The 26,301-nt window shown below is 39.6% G+C and overlaps 1 long non-coding RNA gene across 1 annotated transcript in view; it reads left to right on the top strand.

The window, feature by feature from the left end:
• Positions 1-26,301, top strand: part of LOC141470489 (uncharacterized) — a 102,239-nt gene that overhangs the window by 6,342 nt on the left and 69,596 nt on the right. Inside the window, exon 3 of the long non-coding RNA XR_012463486.1 lies at positions 14,540-14,723. This is a non-coding gene — a long non-coding RNA (uncharacterized lncRNA). The remainder of the gene's footprint in view (positions 1-14,539; positions 14,724-26,301) is intronic.

Below are 26,301 nucleotides of genomic sequence, written 5' to 3'. Positions count from 1 at the left end.
TGATAGCATTTTTGTGTTTTACAACCATGGTAGGCCAAGATACTTCACACTGAAGTTAATTCATTAGAGAGAGATGTAAGCTTGGGGGTTCTGTAAAGATAATACACTAAATACTGATTTTTTTCGACACAAGTTATATTGTTCATTCTAATACATTGCTCACAGTAACTGGTCTTACAGAATCGCAGTAGGATAGGTGATAGAAAAGATTTTATTCTGGCTAGAAGGTAAAACTGTGCAAGAATTAATTTGCATTTTCATCTGCAAGATGTAATAACCATAAAGAAGTTCCAAATATTTACAGTGATTTAGATGGACTTGTTACTTGTTTCAGTTCGGGAAGTACTGAGTTAGTTAACACAGAGCTTTGTCATGGGCTTCCAAATGCATTGGCAATCTTTTCAAAATTAGTCTTGCTTTTTATTGGAGTTCAGTGTGCAGAAGGGTAGGAAAGATATTTGATTGCATCCGAGAGATTTTGATCGTTGTATTTGTTTTGCTACCCATACACAAAGAGCTCTGGTGTATTTACTTCTACATTTGTATATACAGCAAGTATTATTTTCAAAAGATTTTACTCTTTGATAAATCATTCTCTTTTTTTTTCCCCTCTTTTTGATATTTATTTTTCTCTCTGATTGCAGATTCTTTTTTTTTTTTTTTTTTTTTTAAGAAAGGAGAGTTCTCATGATATTTTTGTTACCTTTGGCAGATGAGATGCATTGTCTTATTTGTCTATAGGAAACAAAATAGTATATCCAGCCCTGAGTCAGTGGAAAGTCTCCCACAGATATCAGAGAGTTTTGGATTATACTCTCATACCAAAGTAACACTCATTGAAAAACCTGATACAGGAAGCCTGACCTCGAATGACTCTTAAAGTGTATTTAAAGAATGCTACATTCTGCATGACCTTATGGACTTATGCAGTTAGCTTTTTTACCTTCTTAGTTCGTCTAATTTAAACCAAGGAGTGTCAAGAGTCTTGCTTTCTTGCTTTAAGGGACACAGCATTGGTATTCTTCCTACTCTAGCATGCATTTATGAATTGCAGGGTGCGTGGGAAGGAATTGATCATATTATCCCAAGCTGGATAGAAACTCTGTTACAGGCCCAAAGGGCACGCACATACAAATTCTGCTACGGGGGTTCGTCATGGGGTTTGGTTTTGTTTTTAATACAGTGTGAAATATAGGGGGTTTCTTGTTGCCTAGTTATTATGTGAATAAACCATTTACATCTTTAAATCTACTTCTATTAGTAACTGTTTTTTTAAATAGTTTTCCAACTCAGTCTGTTATAAAGATAGTTAGTTAGCAGTTTTTTAATGTAAGGTTATACATTTCTTATTCTATAATTATTACAGAAGGAGGAATTAACATGATCACATGGAAATTTTGTTTCTTAAATGGAGATTTACATTGATGGATTGAAGGTTTAAGGTGCAGATTTACATTTAAATTACATATTACATGACATTTACATTTTAAATTATACTAAAACAATTATTTCTACTGTCTCCTTGGTGCCTTCTGAATGCCTCTATGAAATTATTTCATTTAAAGTATAACCCACTCTACAGTATATAAGTTTCACGTGGGAGATCAGAGTATTTTTTGTATGGATGCACTCCTATTTGGTGTAAATAAAAACTAAGTCGAACATGTAATATTCACATGTAGATATTTAAGATGCTGTTTAGCACTTTGTTTAGAGTGGCAATTACTTTCTTCTCTGTAACCTAAAATGCTCACAGGGGGTTGTATTTAACAGGATAAAAATGGCATCCATTGGGTGCTTATATTTTTGGCCCCAAAATGCTTTCAGGAGCCAAAATTTAGGATGTTGCTTAAGGCAAGTGGGTAAGGAACAGCGCTTGGCTGCAGGGAACAGGGTGGTCTCGACTTTCTTGAAGAAGAGGACTGATTTGGGGGAGAAAACAAAGTGAAAGGTGGTCGTGCCTGTTGTAAAGAGCGTGCCAGCGTGGAAGTCCGGAGTGACAATGAAATGGTTGTAACTTTATGAAGATACTTCCATGCTTACAGAAGGTACTGTATGTGCATACAGGTACTTGCTGGTGAATATTTCTGCAGTCTGTGACACTGCAGTCCACATCTTGCAATCAGTTTTAGCAAGTTGAAGGAACTTAAAAGTATGAGCATAATTCTCTTCCCAAAATAGGTTTCTTTACACTGTCGGTTGGATATGGCGGCTTTGCACCCATATAAGGTTCTGGGTTGGACACAGAAGCACTAAAATTCCATCATTGTCAAAATAATTGCTGCAAGCCTTTTAACTTTTGATGCCTGCTGAGCTGAATAGGTGAAAGATTACACACCCGCCTGGTGGGGGATTGAACTTCAGGTGGAAAAGGGGGGGTGAGTGAGCCAGTATCAAATCCCTGAATTTTTTAACTTTTCATGTCATCCCTGTGTTCCTCCTGAGATACAATCTAACCTAAAATACAGATTAATTGAAGGTTCAGCAGGAAGAGGTAACAAGCTTTTCAGTCTGTGAAAAACCAGGCCTATGCCTTAACTGCATGTGTTAAAGTTGCAAATAGTGGAAGAACAAATAGAAAAGTCTCGCAATTCAATTGACATCAAGAGATCAAGGTGAAAAAACTACTTTGCCGGTGCACTTGCAGGCTTCGTTAGAGCTCCAAATGAGTGTTTTTGAGAAACGCTTGTAATGAAAAGGTTTATCCAGGTGATCAATGGCTGTGTTTCACATCGCTGTCTAGTGGGTATTGCTTCTCATGGCAATTAAAAAAAGTAAAGCCATTCTTCACGGAGTGAATTTCACCTCTTTGCACATGACTAGTTCAAGGCCTGCATATAGTTTAAGTCCCACTCAAACCACTTCAGATAGCACACAGCTTTTTTATGTCCTTTATGTACTGTGAACTACTGGTGTAGAAGCCACTGGGAGAAATACTGGGTACAAAGAAAATTTTTGTTGTGCCATTGAAATCAATGGTGTTAACTCATCAGTATAATCTGCAGTCCCAAGAGTTTGTCTAGTTACTCTTCTATCCTTTAATATAATATCCTTTAGTTTGCAAATTATGTACCTTAGACATGCTATAGTCCAGAAATTAGGCCTTAATGAGGAATTCGTATGTGGGAGTTGTGGTGCCCTTGTGTGGAAAAATGAGTAAGTTGTTGGGTGATTCTTTTACAGTCAGCCTTGGGTGTAACAGTAAGAGCCTCTTCAAGTTTCCTCCTCCTCCTCTGCCTCAGCACCTCCCCTTGCGAGTTGGGAGATAACTGACGTGGCCCACGAGATTTCTTCCATGAGAAACAGTTGACGTCTGAATAGACCACGTACAACATAGATGTAGAGAACACTGAGCTGTGAAGGGAGAGTTGTGGACTGTTTTGAAATGCAGTGCCTGCAGAATTCGAGGGGTTAAACACTGCTTTGCACAAGGCAGCATCTCATAGTCTGGATCTGTGTTGCAGCTGCTATTCTAGTCCTTGACTAACTTTGAATGGAGACTTTCACTCATAGCTTTAGGAGGCGACTCCTCTGCCTCCCACAATTCGGTGCTATTCTCTACCAAAGTGGAAGGTTATGTGCTCTCTTGCTTACTTGCCATGAGGTTTCTTTTATCACCACTATCTTGTAAATTAGTTGCTCTGTTTTATGCATTCGTAAGTAATAGGAAAGATTGCAACACAGAGAGCATCTGTATGGATATACCCCAAATCAAAGTCTAACTCTGAGCAGCTCAGTAGAAAGATACGGTGAAATTGCCTGGTCTGTGGCCCTTCCAGTTTAAGATTCTGCTGTACAAATAATTAAAGTCCAGCATGTCGATAGCATCTTAAGATTGCGTGGGGAGGTTAATTAGATCATTGACTAAAAAAACCCCAAAACCAAAACCCTCAAACCTTCACAGAATACTAAACAATGACCATGGAAACGAAAACTTACAAATCATAACATTTTATGTGCTCCCTGCAGAATAGAAAACTGGGAGGGAGCTTTTAAAAATAAAGGCACTGGCATATTTTAAACCTTTTGTTTGCTGACTCTTTTCTTTTTTTTTTATCTGATATTTCCATTCTTTTTAGCCTACTGCTTGCCTGAATGTAGCTGAATTTAGGATTTCTTTCTTTTTACAGCAACCTAGCCTCTGTTTGTGTTAAGAGTTTAGTTTCTAGAAGGCAGGCAAATGTGCCTGGTTCGTGCAGCACTGGCATTGTGTAGCGAATTACAGTCGGCTCAAGCGAGCAGGCTTTCTCAGGCACCCTGTCTCCAGTTTTCCTTCTCATCAAGGGCACAGGCACACTGGAGAGTGCCCCAGCCACACACGTGATGCACGGAGTTGGGAAGCAGGCGAGGGTTTGACTCGGTGCAGAGAGAGCCACACTGGTTCCACCATGTGGACAGCTTCAAGCCAGCTAAAGCTGTACGGCTTCAGTTGCTGCAGGAGGCCAACTGTGTTTTAACGAATACTGTAAAAACTGTTTGGGGTGGTTTTTTTTTTTTTTTTTTTTTTTTCCCCCTACGTTTTTCTAGCTTTGCCTGTGACAATCAGATCCTGCAGAGGCTCACGCATAGGACTTAACTTTTGCACCCACTGGTAGTCCCAGACTCTGTTCAGCTTCCATGTCTTCTCCCACTCCTACCCCTGCTTCCCCTCTCCTCTCATCTGCATGCAGCTGCTAAGGGCTGTGTGAAGAACAGGGCTTTGAACCCAAAGCGAAAATACAGGAGACCTACAGCCAGAGTTTTCTGAAGTGTTTCCTAGTAGTCCTCTGCCCAATTTGAGAGCTTTATAGCCTGATTATTAATAGTGCTGAAAATCTTCAGGTGAGTGCTGCCAGGCCCCAAATTATGTTCTAGTGCTTGCATTTAGGTGTCTCCAGCTGGCTCCTGAGTGGTTCTGGTAACCTGTCTTCTTCCATTCTCATTACCTGTGCTGAGAGAACACTTCCCATCCAAGATGTGCGTAGGTGTCCTGAGCACCAAGGAGCGTAAGCTAGCCAGGGCAGGCAGTTTCCCCTCTGCAATTTACAGTATCGTTTTGAGATCAAATCGGAGAAATTGGTGTGATAAACCTGAGGAGAGGAGGAGAAGGGACAGATGTTAGACTGTTAAGTTGGGCAGGGTTTGTAACTATCTAAGTGGAGTAAGTGCTCCATTTTTTTTCATGTTGTTTATACAAGATTTCAAAACTTCTGTGTTTGATTTTTGGGGTTTCGCCACCTTTTCTTTCTTTACTCTTTATGTCAATTCACATCCAGTCTTTCCAAAATTACTGGTAGGCAAGGCTATGGTTCCAAGCATTGTTTTCTCCTGTACATCTCCTGTGTAGTCAGTACCTGCCTTTGCCTGATGCTCGCATCGGGGAGGAAGACAAAATGAGAGGTTCCCCTTTCCTTCAGCTTTGGCAAATGATACGCTCAAAATGATGAGCAGGTTTCGGCACACTGAAGCAAAGACCTGGGAACTCATTGTGTCACAGACGAACTGACATGTTTTGAATGCACCTCTTGAGAAACAGAGGTGTTGATTGCTCCAGAAGTTCATTGTCAGAGATAATGAGATCTGCAAGTGCATTAGAAATCTTCGTTAGGAAGAAAATCAATAGTAAAACATTGTTTCAGTCTGTAGTTCCAGTAAGTCATTTACTTCTTTAAATCTAATTCTTGTCAGAGGTGAAAACTTTTCTGTCGGTGTTGAAACACGGGATTTGAATCCTAAGTCAGTGTTGGGAAGATTTTTGTTTTGTTTTTGTAAGAAGCTCTTCCAATAACTCCCCAAACTCTTCACAGCTATTTTCTTTGTCTCCGATTTGTAAAAAATTTTTTTACAAATTTTTGCAAGGTACATTTTAATTTTATCTTGCAATCAGTAAAAAGTTTCTTTTTAGCATGGGATAGACACATTGCAGGCTGTGTCTAACTGGAAGCCAATTTTTATTTTGAGTATGTGTTTTATGAATAAATTATTATTATTGCTTATTCTTACTGTGGATGTACTGCTGCAAATAATTCAGTGACTTGTACCTCTGTAGGAGTTTTGCAAAGAGTAGTGCCATGAGGCATTAAACATCTCCCTAAAAATATCTGGGCACCGAAAAACAGTAATGACATGAAAAAAAAATTTGAGAAACGGAGAAAAAAAAAATGAAGACAGCTGGGTGAAACATGTCTTTCTGTTGATTTAAGAGTTCATATTTTATTTTGTCTAGCAATCAAGATGCGTTTTTTTGTTTTTAGGAAATAAAAATGTATCATTTTGACTTCCAGTTTGAAAAAACAGAAGCCTTGAGTTTACATATTCCACAAGATTTCATTTTTCACTAGTATTTTAATTTTGCGTTTGTATGTCATATTTTAAATTTAAATTTCAATGTTGAAATCAGTTGCTCTTGTAAATTATCCTTCCAAAAGGAGAAAAAGATATATTTCAGTTCAGATGCATAAAACAAACGACGTGACTCCGTGGCTGCTTCTGCTGAAGGGAAAAGCATGATCCCTTCTGTAATTGTAGCATCAGACTCTGAGTAGTTGTCTCTGTAGTAGTGTTGCATTAGTGCAAACGTTGCCGGCGCTGTACTTTTTAGCAGGCTTCTGTTGTGTCAAAAGGTGAGAGAGGCTTCTATAAATAACTGTGATTGATTGTATTGTGGCTAGTGATTGTTTTGGAGTTACTACAGAAGTCGGTATGCTTTGGGGTTTTTTTCTTCCATCTTAAATAGCATGCAATGCTATACCATTTAGTATACCTTTATTTAATTTGTCTCATGTGTGACACCGTCTCTTCTAAAGAGCTCAAGCTTTAGATTAAAATGTAGTTCTCAGGCAGAAAGGAACTGCAGTAAAAGTAGTTGTACTACTAGTTCATCCTATGATTAATAGCAAGACTTGCTTAGAAGTTAGTCTTTGATTTCCTCTGTTTAATTGTAGCCCTAAGTGAAATGGGTATTTGATTTATAGAAAATGCAAAATTGGGTACAGAAAGTTTTGAATTACAGTAACAGTAAAAAATTTCCCACAATAATCATCCCATATTGTTTCAATTCAAAAGAGCTAAGGCTTGATTTGTGTGGGAAAGAACCCATAGCAGCCAAGTTCCACATTTGAAACTGGGGAGAGGGGAGGATCAATTACCCTCTTTTGAGGGTATAAAAATATGCCTGAACTCACTATGTAATACTTTTATCATATATTCCCTCTCTGGAAGGGTGCATGCTAAGTAATTAATTTAGAATAACTATTTTCTTACATGTATACCATGTAAAAGTAAGTAGAAAAATTATGTTAGGACATACAAGAACATTGGCAAAAAAAGCAGAAGCTTTAGGAAAAGCGATGGCTTGTAATCGTGATTGAAAATGAATCTTTATTTTTTTTATAATATTTGCATTATATAGAATTGTTCAGTATACTGTTAAAGCTTTCATAATCATAGTTTAATAACAGTAGCTTCAATAACAGTAGTTTAATTCCTAAATTACTTTTTGGAAGTTCTGTGTGGCTGATGTGGATTTTGCTTCACCATGTTTATGTTGACTTTTTCTTTCATTATACTGCAATCACTATGTATGTTTACAGCACTAATCCTAGATGTTGATATTCTAGATAGTTAAAATATATTCAGTATCACTGACGCTGTTCTGGGGGAAGCAACTTTGCTTTAACAGGGGGAGACCAAATTCTTCTGTGTTGTCAAGGCTAAATGCTGAAAAATGTTATTCTGACCCATGGAGGTTTACATCAGTATTCCTGAGAATATAAGTTTTGGCCTTTCATATTTGCTTTTTTTGTGTACCAAAGTACAGTTAAAAGTCATTTTGAAAATAATAATGCCATTGTCATTCTCTTGGTGAACTTGCTGATTTTTAAAATCCTGTTTCAGTCTCTCCTCACATACATTTTTTTATTTGCAACATACTGAGTTTTCAGTTTGAATATAAAATGCTGCTTCTATTCCATTTGATTTGGCATGAGCAAAATTTGAAATCTAAACATAAAGCATAGTATTGATCTGTTTATAAGCATTTTCAAATTGTATTGCACTTCCTTGGATAATTTATTGTAGTAGCATTTTAAAGTCAGGTAAGCTCTGCTTTTGTGCTATAGTCTGACAGTTTAATCAAGATACAAATTTAGAAACAAATCAGCAGTGTCTTTTATATGGTGCCTCTAAATCCATGGTAATTGGTACCAGACCTTGGTAAAAGAAAAGGATCGCCGTTTCATGCTACCAATACCAGTGAGTGTTGCTCCACAGCTGCATCGTATAAGAAGAGAAGATGCAAGAAAAATTAAAGGATCCCCACATGAATTTTTCTGTAATATACCTTTTCCAGAGTACGAGGTTGATGGAAAATTCCCTTGAATTCAGCGTGTTAGCCTGCTGTAAATAGTGCCATATGTTCTGCATGCTTTAGCTCTTACCTTTTGATAGCAGTGGACAATTTTTTAGTCAGTTTTCTTTACTTTGTAGTTTTGAAACATTAGAAAAACCCTAAAAAGCCCTGTACATAACAAAATCGGAACAGTGAGGGTGGAATAAAAGTGCTGCTGGTGCATTTGGGTTATACTGCTGTAAACTGTCTAACTTCAGACTCTTTACAAAGGCCTGTTTCGGATAGTTTTGTCATGTCAGAACGTACCTTGCAATACAAGCTCCGCGTTTCGAGCGTTCATGCTCAGTTAGAGCATATACGAGCTATAGACTGAGGCTGTACGCTCTGGCAGCACAGATGGAGTATTCTGTCATTAGGACTGTTTGTTGCCTGTTGGAACACACAGCATATTTCTACCGTGGCATCAACAGTTTCTAAGAACTGAGGTCAAAATAAACAGGTTGCAGTTGAATACAGGAACAGTCTGGGAAACAACTTAAAATTCCCTGCTTAGGCATAAGCGTATTCCGAGATACGTGGATAGAAAGGCATTTTTATAGCAAGGACTCGTCTTAATTTATGCTAGCGTATACAGATTAGCATAGATTTGCAGGGGTGCAGTTAGTAAGTTTTCTATGGATATTGGCACATGTATGCAAAATTGACCTTATTTTAAAGAAATAAGCAAATTTAAGCACGATAATCTTGCACTGTTTCTCCTAGTATTTGCAGTGCTTTAACAAAGTGAAAGTGATGTCATCATGCACATTTTAAAAAAAATACATATTTTAATTAGGCTTCAGCCTTCTCTGCAAAGTGGATGTCAGTAATTGCCCTGGTGCACGCAGCCCCTTTGAAGTTGATAGGACTCTTTACAGGAGTAAAGCTCCAGCGCTGACAGACAAGCTCTGGCAAACCTCCTTGAAGTCGTTTAAGTTCCTGCTGCCCCAAACTCCCTGCTCCACCCTTTTGCTGGGGATTAGTGCTTCCTCAGCAGAATTTCCAGGAGGGAACGTGTGCCCACACCTTAGCTGCTTCATTGCAAAATCCCCAGGTTCAGCTCAAACCCTTCAGAATGCATCACTTTTCTGCTAAGCTGCTGGAGCATGCCTTAGGTCTGCGTGTGCTGACTCAGCACGGAGAGCCAGGATCTCCAGCAGCTAGGTGGAGCAGACCGCTGGGAAAAGTGACTTCAGCGTGTGTCAAGATTCACCAGAGCTCAAATGTCAGTGCCCCTTCCATCCACAGGTAAGTATGTACAGGATTAGCCCACATACAGACTCAAATTCCAGGTGAAATCCTGGCCCCAGAGAGATGAGCAGGGTTTGATCCAGGGATATTGGTGAAACCAGGGTTTAATTTGTAGTGTTTAAAAAGCCAGCAAATTTTTACATAGCAGGACAAATACTTGGGATGGTTTTTGCTTGAATAGAGATTATAAATAGAGTTGCTTCCTGACAGAATCAGCAACAGTCACTTCGAAAGGTTTACTCATATTTACCTAGTCACGGTAACTAATGTAACTGTCCTGTTTAGTGAACTGCAAACCCGTAAATGTATAGCAAGCTGCTAGAAGTTAGAAAATGTTCTCAAGGGATTTTTTTTTGGTGGGAAGGTTAAATGTAACTCAAGTTTCGGTGGTTACCATTAAAAAACAAGGTTATTTTTTCCTTTTCAGAAGCGAAACACTATTGAGCTGTGTGGCATGCATAATAGTAACTAGCTAATACGGATATGTGTAGTGGCAGTAGTGAAAAGAGAAGTCAAGGGAATTAAGAAAATTTTTAAAACTAATATGGAAAGATGTGTTTAAAAGAAAGAGTAAATAAGAAAGCCTCCCCAAATTCTTCATTGCTACCATTCTTACTTCCCACGTCATGAGGAGTTCAGTGGTCCATATTACAATGAGAGTACTACCTTCTCTGTCCTCCTTCCACCACAGTGACAGGGAGAGAGCGCTCCTAGAAAACTGTATTTTATGGGCTGATGTTTTTCTCTTCACCAGGTTTTCTTTGTTCGTGTTGTTTTATCTCCGTATACCCCTACACACAGTATGCATGTAACAATGTTTTTTTTTCATCCTTCGCAATGACAGGTCTTGTACATCCTTCTTCATCCTAATCCACCACCTCTTTCCTGCTCACAAACAGCTTCTGAGTCTCAAGCTCTTCACTGACTGTGAATGCAGCTGGGAACGCTGCCCTCCCCCCTTACTTCTTTTAAGTTGGCTCTCGGAGCCCACCACAGATGGTCTGTACCTCATACATAATAAAGATTTTTTTTTTTTTTTTCTTCTGAGGCAGGTTTCTATGACTGTAAGAGGCAGACACTCTGGCAAGCTTAGACCTGTGTTTTTATATTTTTTCCTAAGTAAGCCTTGGGGGACTTGTTTGCCGTAGTTTGGAACCCCTTAATAGCTTATGGAGTTCAGTAATATCTTGGTGCCAGAAGTGGGAACCTGATTTGTCCACTTGATCTTTTCTTAGGGAAAATTATATACCTTAGCAAAATGGAAGTTAGGGCACAGCTGGACAAGAAAAAGAAATTAAGCAAAAGCACTCTAGGAACTGATGAAAACCGGTTGCTTTAGGAAGGTGGTCTTCTAATAAAAGTATAGCAGGTTTGTGCTAACTGTGTCTTAGAAGTGCTTTGGGGCGGTCTGTTATAACTGTATATTTCTTACTAGTTCTAGTGACTATTTTTTTTCAGTGAGTTCACTGTATACTGGTTTTGGACTTGAATAATAAACTCTGTGTACCAAAATGTACCCAGGGCCTCATGTATGAGCCACACGAGCATTTTCAAATGTCAGGTGATTGAAGTTCTAGGTAGTTCAACACTCCTGCTTCCCAGTTCCTTCGTATATTGTCACATTTATAATGCTCTGTATTATAGTAGTAATAAAAACAGGTACATGTATGGAGGTCTATTTCATGGACCTTGCTGTGGATGTGCTTTGATGTTCTGTTACGTGTGGAAGCTGCCTGCCTGCACAGGGCTGTTCTTGATTTCATGAGTGTGCTTTGGGAGCTGAAAATATAGAACATATGCAGGAAAAAAATAATGGAAATACATTTATGCCAGCGGTTTTAGCAGCTGATTTGACCCCCATGAGAAGGGATATGTCAAAGTCAGATGTGGGGTTGTATTTTTTTAAAAAGGGAAAAATGTCATGACTAAGTTGGATTTCGTTCATGATGAGGAAAAAAATCTTACAGATACTTCATTCTGTGTTTTGCATGTTGATACTGTAGGAGGGTTACTCATTAGATAATAGCAATTACCATCTAGAATAAATCCATGGATTTCAGAATATTTGCTAAAATACTTTGGGATTCAAGTGCCTGAAAGAGTAGTTGGCTCTTTGAGAAAAAAAAACACTGGTGCTAGATAAGACACTCTTTTGGGGCCTCAAGGGTGTCATAGTGAGGGCTCTAAGGAGTGAACCGAGCAAATAAAATCTTGTGAGAAGAGACTAGCTCCAGAAAACATGTCAGTTAGGCAGCAATGGTCAGCAACACAGAATGATCCTAGGGTTATCCTTCAGGTTGGAAGGGACCTCAGGAGGTGTCTAGTCCAACGTCCTGCTCAAAGCAGCATCAGCTGCTCAGGGTTTCATCCAGTTGGGTCATGAAAGCCTCCGAGCATGGACACTGCACAACCTCTCTGTGCAGCCTCTTCCGTTCCATAACTGACCTCATGGCAGTAAAGTTTTCCCTTATTTCCAGCCTGAACCTCTCACATTTCAACTTATGTCTGTTGTCTCTTGTTTTCCCACCACACCCCACTGTGAACAACCTGGCTCTCAGTTCTCAATTACCTCCCCTCGCGTATGGAAAGGCTATCACCAAAGCCTTCTCTTCCTCAGGCTGAGCAAGCTCAGTTCCTTTAGCTTCTTCTCACAGGGCTGATGCTCCAGACCCGTGACCGTCTTGGGGATCCTCCTCCTTAACCTGTCTACCTTGTGGTAATGCTCGGCAAGCTGATGAGTGACACAGGAAGCCTATCCAGATGTTGCTGGGGCTGTCACACGCAGGTCCACGTGACGGGTGTAGCCGGGACAGGCTTGGTGGCTGCATGTGGGCCATACTGCTCTCTCCAAGCTCGTCTAAGGTGTATGGGTGTTTTTGCTGACCATCAGCTGGAAGCACTGCCAGGAGCTGATGCTGTTGGCTGGCCTGGCCGTGGCCTTCACAGCAGATTCCTGGGTTAATAGTGTGGCATTACTAATTTCAGGTATTAGTATAGAAAAATATTAGCTTGGATTCAAAAATCGTGACATGGGTTAACTGCTATAAGATGTTAAAACATTGTAGAGTTTCTTTTACTTTGCTGCATGGTTTTGAGCTGCTGAGACACAGATTTTAAGCATAAAACACGAGGGTTAGAGATATACTTAGTCTTAAAAATTGTTAAGTGTCTTGTAATTGCATAACTGCAGGAGCCAAGGCTTTAAGAACAATACTGAGTATCATGGAATTTGTGATTTGATTTTGAAATTAAGCAACATTGATACGATCAAGAGTCTGTTGCTTTTGGAAGGTGAATGTTCATCTAAGAAGGGTTTCTTCAAATAGTGAACCATGTCTGTAAAGTTCTAGAATGATAGCTGCTATTATGTGTACATCTGCTTGGCACAGTAATTAAAGTATACATTAATGCTCTAAGACGTGCATTTAGAAGTATGGATTGAAATTAATCACTCTACCACTAAATGAATTGCTTGCTGAGTACAACAGCATATATGCTTCTATAGAAAGTTGTATGTTTGTGTACTCTACGTGGGTACAGTTAAATTTAATATGTCACATATTTAATTTTATTACATACAATTTAAATATAAAAATACATTTAATTTTAGTAAATACATGTGGGGGTTTATTTATATATTTAACCTGTCCGGGACGAGCATTTTTAAATATGTAAATCTTGCACTGTAATCACCACCAAAATTTAAATTGTCAAGATACTCAGATACTGCTGCAGGAGCCTTTGAGCTGTCCGCAAGCATCTGTGTGAGCAGGGCGACAGGAATTCCTGTCCCTGCGAGGTTGGAATCACGCGAGATGACTGGTTTCCAGATACACGCTGCAGATGGGGATGAGTCTCTCGCCGCACACCAGGCTTGGCCCCTCTATCACAAACTGCAGAACGGATTTTTAGCGAGAGACGAGCTTTGTGGAGGAGGCCCTTCTCTGGTTAAAAAGCGTGATAATTCTTCAGCCATAAATTAGTTTTATCTTGGAATCAACATTGCAAGCTTGAATCTATCTCTGGCTTCCTGAACACTGCATGGCATCCTTAGGAAATCTCCAGTGTGAATTTCCAGTCTGTACACTTACAAAGTGAGGTACTGCCGCTGCCTGTAATACGGTTACTCTTCATACTAGAAAACCTTTGTAATAAATAATCTGCAAGATGTTTGAGAAACCGTTAATGTTACTCCTGTACTGGACAATTCATCAGATCAGGTTTACTCCGTTATTTTACAGTCTACGTGACTTGTAAGTCAAAAAGCAGGTGCCTGTCCTTTTCACATCACTGAAATGCATGCGGCGTACTGTTCAGAACAATACTGCTGTCCTGCTTTACAATGCAGATAACTTCTTTTCTTTTACAGTTTGTCTCACTGTACAGAGAGCAGTTGGAAATATATGTGCACACTGCTCGATCTGTTGCTTTTTTCTCGTGGTACAGTGCAGTCTCCTGACAAAGAGTGTCGCTCTATGCAGTGCGATCATGAAGCTAATGGATTAAGATAGAGAAGTATCTAGCAGCGTGTTGAGAAAAAGGACACAAAAAGAGTAAAATCCTTGTATGGGGAACGTGTTTGAGAACTGCTGCCCCTGTGAAGATAAAATGTGAGCACTAAAAATGGCTTGTTCTTCCCTGCATACACTCTGGTATAGGACCCAATTTTTAAAAATGAAGGTTTCTGTAAAACTTTGATTTTTAGACTCACAATTCTGTACACACCTCTTTGTATGTTTGAGATCTAAAAGCAGAGTTCGGGCATCCTTTCTTCTACAGCTAATATTGATGATCCTGCCCAACAGTTACAAAAGCAGAAAAAAGAAAACCCTTACAGACATTTGCTGCTTCGGTTGATACATATTTACATGTTTCTGCACGGTGAAAGATTTTTTCTTTTTTTTTAAATATTTTTTTCAGTGTATCAGCCTGGATGCAGTCATCCTGTAAGAAGTCTGAAATTTACAGCAGAAGAATTACACTTTAATGCTGAAAGAGCTCTTCCTCATCTGAACCGTCATTCAAAAGGCAGGATGAAAGTAGCCGAAAAGGTTTTCTATCGTATTGCCTGCAGGCCTCCTAGAAGATTCTTCTGAAACTTGGGGTAAGATTAAAAAAGAACAAACAGCTTAGTTGTAAAGTAGAAGCTGATATGAACCGTGAAGGTGTAATTCTAGGGCAGAGAAGATACTGTTTGTGCATTGACCTCTGTGCTGAAATGTCTATAGGAGCACTTCCATGTAAGAAAATTTCAATGCAATATTTGTTCAATTAATGAAAACAGAAACAACAAGTCCAAGTTTATTACTGGGATTAAATATATATATAATTGAAGAAATTGTTTGCTATTAAAAAATGAAAGCATATATTATGTTTTCTTTATTCTTTTGATAATAGATGTCAAAGTACAGAAGTGTTTAACTATGAAAAATAAGTTTTAGTGTAAGTAGGGAAAGTATGAATTGCTGAGTAGTACTATATATTTTGGCTTGCTTAGCTCCTGAGAAATAGCTGAATTATTTGCACTGTCTGTAGTTAATGTTGTTGCCTTGTTCTTAGCGGTTTTGATTTGTATTCAGTAGTGGCATCCATTATCTTACATTTAGGGAACTAAATTCTTCTAGTTTATTTTCTTATTGCTATACCAGCTTAGTACAGATAGTTGGGGTGTCATGACGATACCTTCTTTGTGACTGTAGTCATAGTATTTCATATAAAGAGCATTTTCCAAGGGATATCAGTACTTTTTCATATACATGAATCCTTTTCTCCAGCTTCTGTTTCAGGTCATACATACATATATAGCTAAAATTCATGTGAAAGACCTTGTGGTCTAAATGTGTGTATGTGTATTGGGTGCAGTTCTCAATATTGCAGGTGTTCACATTCATAGCAATATAAAATTCTTCTTATGGCAAATAATGGAATGCTCACTTCATAGCCGTAGGAATTGGCCAGGGCATACAAACAATTTATTTTTCATTTGTTTATAGTCAGACAAGTTTATAATTAAGACAGTAACGGGCACAAGCATTCTTGCAGCCTTTGCAGCTCATCTTTCTTGTTAACATCAAAGAGAATATTTGTGGTAGAAGACATAGCAGTCGGTAATAAGTGTGGGAGAATCAATAGCATGCAGATTTTTTTTTATTTTTTTAAATCTGGATATCCCCTATCCTCCTATCGTCTGTGTATCTGCAGTAAAAGAAAAGCATGCATACTTATTTTTTGTTATCATTCCAAATGCTGTAGATAAAAATGATAGCTATACGCCGGTACCAAATTCTGTGCACACCCCAGACCACCAGAGGTATTAATGAAAACATGCAGAGACTTATATAACCGTTACATCAGGGTCTTATTTCTAGAAATGGCTGGTGTAAACTACCCTTTTGCTGATGAATCCATTGCACTGATCTGTAGCCTGCATGGTCCAAATATGAATAAAATCAAGAACATGATAAAGCTGAACAGGAATCCTGGCATAGGATGATACTACTTTGTTTTGCATAGGAAACACATGTGGGTGAATATACGTGTCTTCATGCATACGTGTGTATAAATATATACATTGTTTTGGATTTACTGTGTCTGAGGATTTACTGTGTGACGGACGTTTTAACTTCAGGGGTTGTGCATCTTTTGTGTCAGTTCTGAGACAGCTGAGATCAGCTGAAGTATCAGTCCTGGAGGGTCACTGGTGTGTAAGAAAGAGAGTTGCCAGCAACACAGTTTCTCTAAGGGCCTTTGGGTCTATGATTTGACTGCTCTCACAGCTTGGTCCAAAATAGCTTGTATTTGTTGGCTAGGAAGCCCATTTATCTCTGCAATAACTAGGGACATTTGTTTGGGGCTGAGCATATCTGCTCTAAAGGTACTGGGGGATTGTGAGTTTCAAGGCCTTAAAATAATTATATGGAGTAATGATTTCCATTGACGAAATGTTATCAGTTTGTTGATTTTTGTCTTCCATTATGTCTTTAATTATGTGCTAGTGGTGTTAAAAAGCTGAGATTCAGGTGTCCATATGTTTTACACTGAATTTAAAACATAAATAGCTCACCATAAAAATCTTCTTAGAAGAAGTGGAGAGAGAGGAAAAAACAATCTGGTTAAGAGGTCATTGTTCTTATTAAGAAAATAGTGAGTTATTATTGCTGCCTCTGATATACATAAGTAATACATGTATCTCTTTAAGACTAGACCTCAGAATAAATTGCAAGACCAGAGATTAAATTAAAATCTTCTAAAACTTGATCCTCATGTATTTTTAAGGAAGTGGTCTGTTCCAAGAACTGTAACGTATGAAATCTTGTTAAGATGAAAGTTTCTGCAGGTTGAAGTTCATTTTTTGAGGAAGAAACCCAGCTAACAATAAAATCAGGTAATGCCCAATGATATTGTCACACTTAACTAATTAAAATAATTTTGTAGTCAGAAGATCTTATATGTATACAATAAACATTAGCCTCTCTTTTTATTGCTATGTTGTTTCACAGTTTTCTCAGTAATAATATAGTTTACTTTGGAAAAACTAACCTTTGTGTCATTCAATACTCTTACTGTTTTCTCATTCTCATGGTTCTCACTTATGTATTCAGAGAAGGATTTTTTGGAACACACCTTAAAAGTCTTTTAATGCACAATAAACTTCCCTTCACATACACTTGCTCTGGATACTCTCAGAGGGAGGAGAAACTGTTCTCCAATGCTTCCCATGTCCTGGATACGTGCAGTTGACTCTCTCAGCTGATGCTGCATTGCTCCAGATATAAATAGAAGGGGAAATCAGTAGATTTGGCCTTATCTTAACCTGTTGCAAAGTGAGGAATGGGGCGCTTTGAAAACAGGTGCAAACACATATTCAAATTAAGTTTGCTTATTTCTGATTTCTTAGTTTCTGGCCCAGGGAGCATGGTGTTCTCAAATCCTCAAACCAGCAGAGGGGGAAGGCTGACCTAGTGCTTGTAACATTTCTTGAAAGTTAATTTACATGTGTTCAGATTAAGAAAGAAGTTTGATTGTGTAGTTGTTGTTTGGGGTTTTTTTCTCAGCTGCAGTTTCCTTTGCAATTCCACAAGAAATTGAATCATTTAGACTTTTCCTACCAAAAGCTGTGTTTTAAACCACCTGTGAAAAGCATATTCCCTTGTACACAGGAGATCTTAACTGGTGAGAAATTAATACAGAAAATGGACAGTGCAGTTGCTGCAGTATTAAATTGCTCTTGCAAGACTGGATTTCTTGCCAGTCCACAGGAAATGACTGATAATCCTTTTTTCTTTTTTTTTTTTTTTTCAGAGGAGGAATGTGCTGGAATAGAAATACAGTATGTAACCTAAAGATTAAGATACATCCTCAAGTTAGTTAATTCATTGGAAAAGTATTTACTTTCTCTCTCCAACTAAAATGATAGTAGTGAAGCAGGGAAAGTTAATTGTAGAGAAGCTGGTTGCCTCATATTTGCATTGTTATCAGTTCCTTAGGATATTGCCAAACATAAAATATTTGGGATGAACTGTCAGTGCTGAGTGTATTGTTCAGAGTTACTGTAGTAGGGCAATTTCCCTCAAAACAGCTTTTTCTGAGAAGAGGGGAGCCTTACCTTTGGCATTTTCTAAATTTTGAGGACTTTGTGCTTTAACTGCAACCTTTTTCTATTCAGTCCTCTAAATATAAACCTTTGTTCGTACACTCGGTTGTCTGATTGAATCTCCAGCTGAAAAGTGATTGTGAGATGAATGTATCTTTCTTATAATTCAAAGCTTTTTCTGATAGGTTCTATAAAATGTCTACAGGCTTAAATAAATATGGGAGTGGTCATCAGTATGTAGCTCTTTCTCTCCATCTAATTCCCGTGCAAGAGGTCCTGTCAGAAAAAGTGGCTCAGCTCTAGCTAACATTGAAAAGAGAAATTTTATTTTGAAGATTTAAGGAACAAAAGAGCTTGCAAGGAATAGCATAAGAAGGTAATTAAACTCCCTGGGTAACCAGGAGAAAGGTAGAAAGGCAGTAATGTTACGTTAGAGTATTTTGGGTAAGTCATAGTCTTTCTATTATTTTTGTATGAGACATATTCTTTAATTTCCATAAATATTATATTTTTTTTAAAATTACCAAAGAGGTTATCAAATGTTTTCATTGTCTCATAATATTACTTGAGTGCTCCCAATAACTTGCTTATATTAGTAATCAATGAAACTGAATTTTTAAACAAACAGTGATTAGCATGTATGAATTCTCATCATTGGAAGCTACATACCCAGCTAAAGCAAAATCTGAGACAGATAGACATCAAACGAGTGGATAGTTCCTATCAACTATCCTATGTTTAAAGTAGTAGGAGCGTAATTTCTCTGTACGTAGTGAGATGAGATGGGTGATTTTTCCTACCTACTTAAAAAACCTGTTCTGGATGGAAGGGTTGTTTCTGCAAGCACCTATATCCTCTTCATCACGTATGGTGACTTCCCGTTCCTGGGCACCCAATGTCTAGCAGGTTGAAGTCACAGGAGATGATCTGGTCGAGGGAGGTGATTCTGCCCCTCTACACCACTCTGGTGAGACCCTGTCTGGAGTACTGCGTCCAGCTCTGGTCCAACATGGGCCTGTTGGAGTAAGTCCAGAAGAGGGCCACGAAGATGATCAGAGGGCTGGAGCACCTCTCCTGTGAGGACAGGCTGAGAGAGTTGGGGTTGTTCAGCCTGGAGAAGAGAAGGCTCCAGGGAGACCTTATAGCAGCCTTCCAGTACCTGAAGGGGGCCTACAGGAGGGATGGGGAGGGACTATTTATCAGGGAGTGTAGTGACAGGACGAGAGATAACGGGTTGAAACTGAAAAAGAGGGATTTAGATTAGATATTAGGAAGAAATTCTTTACTGTGGGAGCGGTGAGACACTGGAACTGGTTTCCCAGAGAAGCTGTGGATGCCCCATCCCTGGAAGTGTTCAAGGGATGGCGTCCCTGCCCATGGCAGGGGAGTTGGAACTAGATGATCTTTAATGTCCCTTCCAACCTAAACCATTCTATGATTAAATGACCCGCAAACCTATATTGCTTGAGACTGGAACCAGTGCCTGTTAAATTGACTAGGAAGAGGTGTGCTGCTTTTATCAGGAGAATTCAGGACACCTCTGTCACAAGCATGACAGTCTTCTGTGTTCTTGCTTTGCAAAATGCATCAAGATTTATTCTTTCTAGTAAAAATTAGTTTCTTCATTTCACTGTCAGAAATAAGCGGCCTAGTTATTAAAAGCTATTAAATATATACAAGCAGAAAATAAAAATTAAACCTCATCAGTGGGTTTTACTAAAAATGTTGACGTTGGAGGAAATAAAAAAATCATATATTCCAGATACATTATTCAGTGCTGAATTTTGAAGAGTCTTGGTGTTGAAACATTGTATTTTTATTTACACTAGCAGCCTAATCACTACAGTTCAGAGAAGCGTTAGCAACGTGTGGCCCTTTTTAGGAATTATCATAATTTGTTAACATCATTGTTTTTCTTTTTCATGAATATGTATTTGTGTATTTATTTCTTTACAGAGAGCGGTCAAAATCAGGGTAGAAAGGGGATGTGAAAAAGATGCCAGTATTCTAATTTGAAATGTTAGTATGACATTGCCATTCATCAGCAACAGACGAATCTATTCAGAATCTGAACAGACGAATCTGTTAATACAATTCTGTCTTTTTATTGTATCAGACATTATGTTGCTCAGTCTTTGGGCTTCTGTGTGGTTTTGATGCTTTCAGGGAAATGGGTTTGAGAAGCATGCCTTTTTTAGTAAATTAAATGCACCTCAGAGAATCAATAAATGGATCTTAAAGACACCTGCTGTCTTCTCCCCTAAGAAATAGCCACAATTTTAAATACAATAATCTGGACTTAGCTCTTGGTGAGGAATTTGACATGCTGTGGGGTATGCTGCCTCGTATCTCAAAGCGAGTTCTACTCTGCCTCGGGGTACGGAGGACATAGTTTTGCATTAGTACTAAACTAGCCTCCCGTCGAATGGACTGCACAACTTCCATTAACAGTTTAATCTCTCATCTGATGATTCTTGGGGCTCCCAATGTTTTCTCCATCCCTGCCCCAGTAGTTTATAGGCATGCTTAGTGATATGACTGGGTGATGTGGCAAGTTTTCTTTTCCTGTGAACAAGTAACAGGTATGAAACCAGATCCCAACATTGGTGTCACTGCTGCAGGGCACAGATCAGCTGAACTATTCCAGCTGATTTAAAACTCCCCATTGAATTTCACCGCTTCCTAGAGGTCTCAGATAGTGCTCTCAGATAGTCCCTTAGCACTCTGAGCAGCCCACAGGCTGTAGCATCCAGCCAGCTTGTAACTCAGCCATGGAGATGTTTAATTAGGAACCTTATCTTTGCTCTCATTTACCATTCGGTGCCTAGTACTGCCTTGCTTCAGACAATCTGGCCCGTAAGAACTGCTTAGAGGCCAGTCTTTAGTTTTTCCTTTACACTGGACCTCTAATGAAGAAGATCTCTCTTGCTTTTAAGAAACCGGGTTTCGGTGCTGGGTAAAACCCTACCAGTTTTGAGGTCGTTATCTCTCTTGTCTTCTGTTTTTGAAGACTGTAGACAGTTCCAGCCTGATGTGCCTTTCAGGAGACTGTAGCAATTCTTGAGATTGGTAGCAGAATAGGAGAAGGTGGTATGTTGAAGATATTGGAGCCCTTTTACAGGTATATCTGGTATTCTTTGATTAAATCTAAGCATCTGATATTCAGGATATGATTCTTATATTTTGTTGAGGGTTTTTTAAATGAATTATTTTTTTATGGGAGAGAACTGCTTCTGCTATATGAAGACTCAGGAGTGCACACTGTTGAAAAGTAAATTCAAGGGCATGTTATTTCTAATGTAAATGTGGAACCGCTGTGGTCACGGGCACACAAACTGCTCTAAATTCATAGGTTCATGCAGCACCACTGCTCTGACTACAAATACTGATTATAGGATAACAGTGTAAAGAAAGTGCAGTGTGTCCTTTTCCCATTTTTAGATATGGCTTAGCAGGTAGACATGAAATTAATCAATGCCATTTGACCACTCAGCTCTCTGTGGAGGAGCTCCACAAATCACAAGTGAGTCTAGGGCTACTAGGATGGTTGACATAATCAGAAGGTACATCTGTAAAACTGATTTTGTACAACCTGGGTTCAAGCAATTATCTGGCCTCTCTGCTCTGTTGTTTTTTTAATAATTATTTATTTCCGTTTTCTTGAGTATTTTTGGACAACGAAATTGTGTGTGCACAAAATTCAGATTTAGTAAACTGCCACAAAACCCAATTATTTATTAAAAAAAAAAGGATAAAAGAACAAATAATTTGAAGTGTATACTAGATATAATAGTAACAGCTGTGCGATATATTATTCTCAGACTCTGGAATGAGGCACTGGGATTGACATAAATTGCTCTGAGTATTCCCTGGATTAAAAATTCTTGCTGTTTGGGTTCTGTCATGAAGTGGTTGGCATCCCAACAATCATGACAAGTGTATTTGTTGGCAAGGAATTAAAAATGGTGGTGCCTCTGAAGTTTTGCAGGAGGTCTACCGCCTGGGAATGGTAGACAGTTGTAGCTGTTACTGATGCCATTCTGTTGTCTGTGTTGCAGCTAATTTCTAAAACAAAGCAAGATTGGCCCCACATTCTACTCGGTAATAGGAACTGGTATGTTTGATTTTCTTTGAGCATTTTCTGACACTGGAGTTTTCATGTGCCCACTTCTTTTTTTGTTGTTGTTGTTTTGATAATGAATTAAATCTGACTACAAGATCTCTCTGCCTTTAAACCTCAGTAAGTGCTGCTTGAAAAAGCATGACCCTCCTAAAATTTTTACCCTCGAGAGGAAATATCTGATTTTTCGTTTGTCTTTGATCTGATCTCATCAGTGCAATTTTACTTCTTCAAACAATTGAGCCTGCAGTTCATTACAGTGCAAGACCGGAACCCTTCTATTACCTTATTTTTAGCAACAATTACATTGAGCCTTAAAATCACATTTGCAAAAAGAAAGGCCTGCATGCACCAATCCCAAATCTTAGCGCTTAAAATTTGTTGTCGCTTATGTTTCTGAGAGGGGTGCCGAAAGATTGAATTCCAGCACCTTCCTTCTCTTGAGAGGAGACCAGTTGGATGTGAGGCGTTGTTCGGTGGTGTGGCTTCATGATGTTTCTCTATGGCCAAGTCAAATTCAGCATATGGTAACCTCACAAAACGATTTCAATCCTCACATCTTTGCAGTATTTTCACTTACTCTCCTGTTTGGCTCGTGTACTTGACCCAAGGATGCTGTGTCTGTTTTACTGTGTCAGTCCGTCCTGGGGGTGGTTGTGTGTGACCCATTTTGAAGTGCCGGCTGTCATGTGGATGCTGATGGCCACCTCCACTTACGAATCAAGGATGCGTGGTCAGAGAGCACTCTGATGCCCTGCCTCAGGCAGGTGGACCTTTGGTGGTGACTCAGTAGAGCTACTCAACCCAAGGCGGCGAGACGCTCTGCGCCTGCAAAGCAACTCAGCCCAGCAGGAGGGACTGAAGGGGAGCTCTGTTCCTACAGGGCTTTAGCATCTTCCCAGAGCAGAGCCTCTGACTATTTTTTAGAGCTTATGTACTTGATTAAAACATAATTTCCCTTCAGCTTATGGAGCTGAGAAGCTCTTAGAGGCATGAATTAATGGGGAAACAGGTTGTGTCTGCTACAGAGTCGAGGAGCTGTGCTGCAGAAGAGAAAAATTATTCTGCTAGGTGATTTGTTAGGTTCAAGCAACGCTTCCAGAAATTTTCAAGCAAGAATGTTTATCTGCAGTTGAGACTGACTGACACCATCACTTCTTAGGAAACTCCCCATTAGGGAATGTTGTCATTTGCTTAAATATGGCCATTAGAAGTCTAGGAAAAGAAATGTACTATTTTACTTAGGCAGAAGGGAGGCGAGGGAGAACACTTCAGAAGATTTAGAGGTGTCTGCTGAGCTTGTCAGAACAACCTCCTGTCACTGTGGCTGTGGCAGCCCAACTGGAATTTGGAAAGAAGAGCATAGTTTGCCATTTTGAAAAACTGGATATTTTATTCTCATTGTACCTAACTGAAATATCCACGTATTATATGTAGTAAAGCTCTCCTAATACCCATATAAAAGTTGGCTGCAAAAATGTGGAGCCCTCATGCTATTTACCTAGCATACTGTGCATGGAAACATGGTTAGCATCAGGCAGGCTGAGAGAGACCCACAGAGAGAAAAAAGTCTGAGTAACAGCACCTAGAAATGGGCAAATTAATGCCCTGTAAGGAACCAGACCACTAGGAATGCAAAACTTCCAGGCCAAGAAGATTTTGTGTGTTTGTGGAAGAATCGTGTCTGTGTATGAACCTGACAAAGGGAATAAAAATGACAAAATGAAGGTACAGCTTTTTTACGTTTTCACAGGACAAAATGAAAGAGTGAAATAAAAGTGCCAGGAACGAATGCACGAACCCTGGAACAGCTGAGGGAGATATTTGAGGAAAATATACATGAGGTAGCAGAGGGATACTTTTCTCTAAATCCCAAAAGCAAGAAGCAGAGAACCGGATAGATGCTTGCATCATGTTGCTGAGAATTCTGGCACGCACATGTACTTTAGAGACATGAAAGATCTCCTAATTAGAGACAGGATCATTTGTGGGACATGTGATTCCAGTTTATGGGAGGAATTGCTGAGAAAAAGACATCTAACCCTAAAGGAATGAATCAAAGAACAAGAGCAGCTGAACTGTCCAGGGAAAGGAGCAAAACGACGGCCGCTCTTGCAATCCACAGGCTCCGCTTCAAATGAATCCAGGAAACAGGGCAGAGATGGGCTCATGAAGGATGCTGCTGTGGCGGTGTGCTGGTGCACACCTCTGAACACGTGCTGGAAGGGACATGGAAGTCATCGCTACTGAGGTCTCAGTGCTGCACGCAGCCTCTTTTGTGAAAAAGCAGCTGTACTTACAGTTACAAAAAAATTTCAAGGGTACAGGAGGAAATTTACAGCAAGGCTTAAGCGAATTCAACAGCTTGTAGCACGTCTCCACTGCAGAAAGTGGTCGCCACAGATGTTTTCAGCTACTGATTGCACCGACTGTATTTGTGCCAGGCTCGGGAATCAACAGCCGCTGGGACGGCGGTGGGGCCATGGAGCCAGCCAGGCAGCAGCACTGCTCTGGGGAGGGACATCAGGCGCCGCGGAGAAGCAGAGGGCAGGACAAGCGCTACCCAGAGGCAGCCATCCGGGAGCAGTGGTGAAATGAAGACTGTGAGCAATGCACACAAGCAAAGTAACGTTTAGGGGCTGATAGGGAGGGAGTCACAAGGGTATAATTCAGTAGTGACTGTGCAGCTTGTGTCTGGCTGATGCTTCGGGGGCTCTCCCATCCTTGGCCAGAGATAGAGGAGGCGGAAGGAAACCAACAGGCAGTATGACTGAAAGAGGGGAGATTTAGATTAGATACGAGGGAGAAATTCTTTACTGTGAGGGTGGTGAGGCACTGGAACTGGCTGCCCAGGGAAGCTGTGGATGCCCCATCCCTGGAAGTGTTCAAGACCAGGCTGGATGGGGCTTTGGGCAACCTGGTCTAGTGGGAGGTGTCCCTGCCCATGGCAGGGGGGTTGGAACTCGATGATCTTTAAGGTCCCTTCCAAACCAAACCATTCTATGATGGGGTTTTTGGCAAGGTGAAAGCAAGTTCTGCTTCATCAGAAGAAGAAACGAGGCTGTTCTAGCGCTCAATTTGTATGAAGGAATAGGAAATCAAACTGGTCCCTAGTGAAGGCCAGCTTTTAGGTGGCTTTGGGTTAGCAACGCCTAGTTAGTCACCAAATGTTTGGATGAAAAGCACAACAGCTGTCAAAAGGAAAGTTGTGGTGACCCGTCTGTGGTTCAGAGAGAGAAGAATTAGGAAGACAATGTTTGAAAGTGGTACCAGGAAGTTAATCTATCTGAGCATGACCTGAATGTTACCCCCATTTTTTGTGTTTCTGTACACTGTTCTCTAAAGAAAAGCCAATTATATCGTAGAAGAATAGGGGCCTCTCATGTTGTTATTCATCATGTGGTACATGAAACACTAACAGTAACTCAGAAATTGTGAGTTAACCTTGTCCTTTCATCAGGTATGATCATCTCATCACTAGACTGGTGACTGCTCAAAGCTGCCTGAAAATGGTTGGGCCCCAGACAACTAAACTTTTATGCATCAGTACAAAAGCAGCAAAGAAGATGAGAAGGAAAACTGATTGTCCCAAGGGACACAGCGTAGTGGTTTGGGTAGTTCTGCTTAGAAAGTCACTTGTGGCTTTTGTAATGAGGAACTTAAGGTTTGAATTTTCAGACTTATTAGCTGTACATTTGTTTGTTTTTTATTAATTTAATATACTACGCGCCACATTTTCTTTGGGGTATTGAGTCTAGTGATGGATTCATCCAATTTAGCTCTAAATGCATGGGCTTTCTTTTTCATAAAACTTTGAAGAGATTTGGGTCTCAAATTTCCTGAATTATTTTATTTATTTTATTTTATGCCTGTATATTTTTGGTGCAGCAGCTAATGTTTTCTGTCCAGTTTCCTTTCTGAAAATATGTGCTTCTGGCTAACGTAAAAAGGTAACGTGATTTTTGTTTG

This window comes from Numenius arquata, chromosome 1 (genome assembly GCF_964106895.1).
Source record: "Numenius arquata chromosome 1, bNumArq3.hap1.1, whole genome shotgun sequence".
NCBI classification, from domain to species: domain Eukaryota; kingdom Metazoa; phylum Chordata; class Aves; order Charadriiformes; family Scolopacidae; genus Numenius; species Numenius arquata.
This window is presented reverse-complemented; position numbering and strand designations above follow the sequence as displayed.